Here is a 6,945-nt window from a genome sequence, read left to right as displayed (position 1 = left end):
TCCTTAAAATCATTATTTGGCATCTTCTGATTCTTGGAGTTTTTCATGTCTTTTTATTTTCCTGAAAGCAAAGGACTGTTGTACAGAAATAAAAATTGACACAACTAGAGATATTGAACTCATAATAGTTGCAAGTTTAATAGAGGGGAAGACATGGGTTTTCATGGAAATTTATAGGCTAATTTTGCAACAAAAGAATTTGAATAGGTATAGAGCTCTTCAATATTCATGAAAGTTTTGTTTATTTTTATTTCTTTCATTATTATGCTATACATTAAATATCATTCAAACCCAATAATAATTCATTTAAATGGATGCTTTGCAGTTGATAAATATATTTAAGTAATAAGATGCAAAGAAAAGTTATGCAATATATAAACAAGACTTTTAAAATTAACATCATAAAATATAACAAAATAGTAAAAATATTAATTAAAAAAACCTTTTATGTCCTGCATTAATATATCTGTAAAACAGTTGAAGGTGAAGGGAAAAAGGCCATTCCTTTATTTATATTTCCACTGTAGATTTGATGGACATAGAAATTTAGGAACAGTATCCTCACTTAATGTGGCAGGTGTTTTGAATAATCAGAAAAGCATTTAAAGAGATTTTCATATGGATGCATGTAGAGAAGCATGGATTGAAATGAGGAGACATAAACAACAAGCTGGGGAAATATTTGGCAAATGAGAGCATCTCAGTTCTTCGTGTGGGTTCTGACAATTCTGTTGATGAACTGCTCCTTTGGAGTGTGTAGGCTACTCTCCAGGAAGGAGTTTAGCACTTGGAAGACACATTAATCATTGAAGTTTATTGAAGTAACCTACTCCTTCCTGGATATATTGTGCAGAATGGACAAGCTGCTGGACTTATGGCCTTGTGTGTTGACATATCAAATGTGGGATAGACTTAAAGGGAAGCTATTTCACAGCAGGGTAAATGAGGAGAGTGAATGACAATAGGAACTCTTTACTGAGATTTATTATATGCTAATTCCCACAATAAAAACATGGCTGATCATATTTAATTCTTCCTTACTTCTGTGAAATGTGCCCAATTAAAGACGAAGAACTGAGTCTATGAAGACCTTGTAATGGCACCCACCATGTAGCTAGTGAGACGGAGCTTCAGACAAATGCCCATAAACGTGTTAGTGTATTATATTTTACTATAAGGATTTTACATTTTATGCAAAATGTTTACAAATTATCCTCTGAAAATTCTTTAAATACCTAACCTCAAGTATATACGTATAACCTATCTATCACTATAGGTTATTTTATATTTTATACGTATTTAATATTTATGTGTATCTACTTGAAAATAGTGATAGGTTATACTTGTAAGTATATACATACTTTTCTACAACATAATCCCAGATTTGGGGTCATAAATCACCTTTCCCTTCTTATTCAATGTGATTTGAGTTTAACAGATGCACCTGTGCTAAGGGTAATGGGTGTGATTCAGCCAGGGAAATGAGAGGACCAGCTTCCTCTGTTCTCAGGGATCATTTAGATATGGGCACAATTCTCGATTATAAATAAGGTAAAACATGGAAATGGCACTATATCTGTTGGAATGAAACATGCTCTATTTTCTCCTGCACCTTTTCTTCTGCATTGCTTAAAATATATTAATCTGTATTTCTAAAACTTTGCACTGTAGTCCATGAGGAACAGAAAGCTGGTGCTGAGATTTTGATTAAAGAGAAACACTAGGTTGTGGAGAAACATTAGAGGAACTCATTTTCTTGTTCAATCACCTAATCACTGTGAATATCATCAATAAAAGAGATGGTGACACTGAATTTCTCTGTGCTTTTCTGGTCCTCATATTGAGACTCAAAGCTCAGTTCTTTGCACACATTTCCAGCACCATTCTACTGTTAGTGCACAGCAGTCATTTTGGGACCCCCTTTGACCTGTCTCTTCTCTTTGGCCTTCTGTTTCCTGTTCCCCATATGCTCTTTCTTTCAGTGGCACATACACTTCAGTGGCATCCTGAGACATGGTGTAAGGTAACTGCATTTTTGGAGAACTTGCCAACGTAAACATATCTCTATTCCACCCCCACTTGACTCATGCCGGCTGGACATATAATTGTAGGTAGGAAATCATCTTTCTTCAGAATTTTGAAGGCATTGCCTTACTGTCTTCTAGCTCTCATGCTGCTGTTGACAAGTCTCATCTTTTTCTGCTCTGTGGAAACTTATCAGATCTCTTTGTCCCAGGTATCATACAATTTCTTAAAGGCACACCTTCCTTTAGGTCTATTTAGAACTCCATTTTGTACAATTTGTGGACCCTTTCAACCTTCCTATTTATGACCTTAAATTCTGGGACATTATTTTGAATTGTTCACTGTAACATTTTTAATGTTTGTTTCTTTCTGGAACTTCCGTTATTTGAATGTTGATGGTCATTGCTTATCCTTTCATTCTTTACTTGGAAAAAAAAATTCTAATTCTTCTTTACCATTTCTGTAGCTCTTTGCTTTATTTTCTGGAGTATTTTTTCAGTCTTATCTTCCAAATTTTCTTTTGATTTTGTATTTACTTTATTATTAATGATGTTTTAGAAAATTATTCAATAGTTCTTTTTGTTCTTAGGTGTTAACTTTAAAAAATCTTGTTATTAATGATAGTTTCCAAAACTGTCTTCTCTTTGTAGTTTTTTATTTCCTTTATGTCACATTTTTTTTTCACTTCTTTACACCCCTATCTTCCAAAAAAGAGACTACGCTAATATAACTGGCAAAACTTAATGTCTTCTCCTGAGTTAAGAGTAAGCAACTGAAAAGCTGACATAATGTTCTGAACATATGGACAATGTGATGGTTTCTGTCTCTGAACTTCACATAGGGTGATTGAGGAGGCTCTTCTATTGGGGAATCTTTGTTTCTCTTGGACAAGGCTGAGTTCTCTAGAGAAGTGTGTTTCAGTCTGGTGTGGATAGCAGAATGTAATTTCCATTGTTTTGGAACTTGAGTGGTAGGAAAGTTCCAGGGGTACAACACTTAGCACACATGTGGACATGTGATCCTCTTGGTTTATGTGTGGTACCCTGGCCTCATATGTGCCTAGGGCACCAAATAGGGAGACCATCTGTATTATCTTCTTTAGAGAAAGCTCCAAATGTTTATTGCAGGGGAAAGGACAGTCATCAAGCAGCATGGAAGAGTGAAGGTTTTTTGTGATCTTCTCAAACAGCCTTCACCTTTTCCTCCTTATTTTAGGTTCTTGGTGCTTCTATCTTGAGTGCCTTAATGATTCTAGGGGAATATAATGATTGTCAACTAACCTCTGATAGTGGTAGTTTAGGACTACTAAACTAGTTAGGACCTGTCTATCTGCCTCCCAGATAAAAGGTGTTATCTCCTCTCCTACAGTTGTGTCCTCTCCTGCTCTCTCCTCTATTGCTGCTGTAGACACCCCTCAAGATTCACATACTAAAGTCCTAACCTTCAAGATGACTGTATTTGGAGATAGATAGGGTCTTGGGAGGTAATCAAGGATAAAAGAGGTCATAAATTGTGGGACCCTAATCTGATAGGACTTGTAGAGTTGTAAGAAGAGTCAGAGACACCAGAGCTTTCTCTCTCTGCCACATGAGGACACAGCAAGATGACGGCCATCTGCAAACCAAGGACAGCCCTTACCAAACACCAACCCTGCAGACAGCTTGATCTTGGACTTTCAGTCTCCCGGTATGAAAACATAAGTTTGTGTTATTTAAGCTACCCAGTTTACGGTATGTTATTATGGAAGACTAAGAAAACTAAAACAGTGGCGTTATGACATTTTATAAAAATATATACTTATTATATACTTATTTGTAAAATACATAAACCATATATATGTTTGTAAAATACAAAAACTGTATATATAATTATATAGAGAGAGTATTAATTTTTTACTCTGAATTTCTTCTACCTGTATTTTGCTTTCTCTTCAAGTGAGGTCTACCATAAATACCTATTATGTGATAGATAGATGTATATTTACTAACTATGGTGAGAGTTTGGGAAGAAATGAGACCAGATATCTGTATTCAAAGTGATGTATTAATCTAGATCTCATAAATACATTTGATTAAACCTTTGTATGTTGAGATATTGTTGGGGTGTGTTTTAAGTGTATTTTTAATTGATTATGCTGTTTGATTTTATCAGGTGCTTAGATTGCAGCGATTGAATTGAAGCTCTAAAAATTTATTAAGAGATTGAATTTGACTATATTTAAGCAAATGTTGAAAAGAAAATAGCAACTAAATTTTACTGAAGAAAATAGCAACTAAATTTTACCGAGTAACTGTTGTGACTGATACCATTAACATATAGATGCAGCATGTCAACATTCTAATTGCCTAAGTGGTATTTAACACATAATAGATGCTCGACAAATATTTCTGAAATTTAGATTGTGCAAAATGAATAAGGATAGATGCTACATTCAGATAGACCCAAAGCTGGTCCCTTAATTCTTCCCCTTTACCATGACCTTTCTGGCTGTAATCACAGTTGTTGCCTTTTGATGAACTTTCCAGCTTTTCTCTAGCTTTGCTCTGGTTTTGCTGGGGGTATGGTATGGTCAAGTGAAGGCAATTTTTATATCCCCTTGTGAGTTACTTTTGCTCACACACTTACAAAAATCTAGCCAATATTTGAAAGCTAATATCTAGATACGTTTCTTTTTTCTTGATCCCTCTTTCTCCTTACTACAGGATGGAAGCTGATTACTTGCAGTTCCAAATGACTCATTTTCTATTAAAAGTCAAATAGTCTAATTGTGTGAACTAGGACAAATTAGTCAGCATCTCTGAAACTCAAGCTCTTTCTCTGTAAATATGCACTATTAGATATTTCATACAGGACATTCAGAGGATTAAGGAAGATGACATTTAAGAATATATTTTAAGGATTAGTCACCCAATAGGATCTTCATTTGTTATTCTGGAAGTAATGACAGGCATGTTTCTTTTTTTCTTAAACTTTCTGAAAAATATTGCAATTCTATGCAGTACCCCATTGATAATTTAATGTATTACTCTGAGCTTCTTCTACCTGTATTTTGCTTTCTCTTCAAGTGAGGTGTCTTGCTCATTGCACTGGGAAACATTTGGGTATCAGAACGAAAAGAAGCAACGGAGTTCATAAAAACTTTGTCATCAAAGGCAATAGCTTCCTGAATGGATTAAGTCCACTGTACCTGGAAGTATCAGGAGGAAAGGGAGTCTTGAATTCCCTCATGTGTGTGATTGTGTGTGTGTTTCTGTGGTGTGTGCACACATGCTTATTGGTGGTGGTGACATTTTTATAAGACTGAGGACAAGATTTTCCTCCTTCTGGTGAATTCAGAAGTATATTTCCTTGACTTACCTCCAGGAAGAAGTAGGTCCTAAGGCTACTTAATGCTCACTTCACTTGAGAGTCTGAGCATGCCCTTCTGCCTCTTGTTTGCCCCCTTAGCCTTGCACACACTTCTGTAAGTGACACATTTCTTCATCCTTCTTCATCTTCTTCATTACAGTAAGGCAATAATGATGGTTTTCGTGGGAGTGTGGTACGACCAAGTGTTTTCCCCCAATTACGTATTTTTCCTCATTTTCCAAATACTACTTAAGCCATAGGGATTATTATATGACACTACGAAGTGGAGAGGTCTAAAAAGTATTTAAAATTGAATATATTACCAAACTAGCAAAATGAGAGGTTAAAATTGGTTTTCAAATGTGTTGGAAAAAAACAAAGTTGTGTTTGTATAAATAGATTTGTAATTTCAAATCTACATCCACACCATACATAGAAGTATTTAAATAGCATGAGTATTATAACCATTAAACAAACAAAAAGTACATTCATACTACCTAGTACAATACCTTAGGCATATTATTTGCCAAGTAAATAGCAGCTGTTCTTCTTAGATTTTTATCTTGTATAGTAAGTCCTCACCTAACCTCATAAGGAAGTTCTCAGAAATTATGACTTTAAGTGAAACAATGTAGGGTAAAAGGAAAGCAGCCTTACCATAGGTTAATTGATATAAAGGAGAGTTAAGTCATATGGTATACAGTACATTTTATGGTATGTAGTACATTGTTTCACTTCACAGTACATAGCTTCCAAGAACCTGTCAACAAAATTAAGTGAGGATTTACTATATTGTGATATACAATTGTACAAATAATTTTTTATCTGTATTAGGAAAAAAGATAGTGGGTTGCATCCACTTGCTTAACTGAGAAAGTTACATGGAAGCTGTTCCAGGAGCCAGATACAGGTTGAGACAATGGTAAATGTGTACTCTCCCTCACTTTGATTCTGAGGTGATAAAGAGCCAGAAAGTCAGGTGGTCAGTTGTATTAGTCTTTATTTGGATGGTTATGGTTTTGATTATTATGTATCTTTAATGTTAAATTGAGTCATCTTGCAGAACAATTTAGAATAGTTTTCTTGATATTGCCTCAAGTGTATGTGTGTACTGATTCACGTATGATGTGGTATATGATGTGCAATAACACTACCATGTGTGCTATGAGACAGCAGGTAATAACAGGGATCATGGGTTTTGTTGCATAAGAGGAAGATGATCACGCGATATGCTCTGAATAGCATGACTGAATTTAACTCTGTATTAGTGTGGGAGAGAGCTGGCTCATATCTCCAGGCCTCTGTTATCTGTAACAGTGTAATAACAATACTTTTCATAGAAGCTAACTTCCTGACAAGGTCACTGCCTTTTCTCAGTGAGGGCTTTTGAGTTCTGTATGATTTTCAAAATGAAAACTGTGGGTGAGAAATCCACCACTAAGATGCCCATCCAAGATGCACTTAAATAATGCAGTTTTTAACCATAAGTTATTGAGAAACCATACAATATTGTAATAATAATCTTAATTCAGTAAGTGAAAGTGTCTTTCAGCCACAAAATAATTCCTTCCC

The sequence above is a fragment of the Macaca mulatta genome, chromosome 3 (assembly GCF_049350105.2).
Source record: "Macaca mulatta isolate MMU2019108-1 chromosome 3, T2T-MMU8v2.0, whole genome shotgun sequence".
Lineage (NCBI taxonomy): Eukaryota > Metazoa > Chordata > Mammalia > Primates > Cercopithecidae > Macaca > Macaca mulatta.
Note: the sequence above shows the minus strand (reverse complement) of the source record.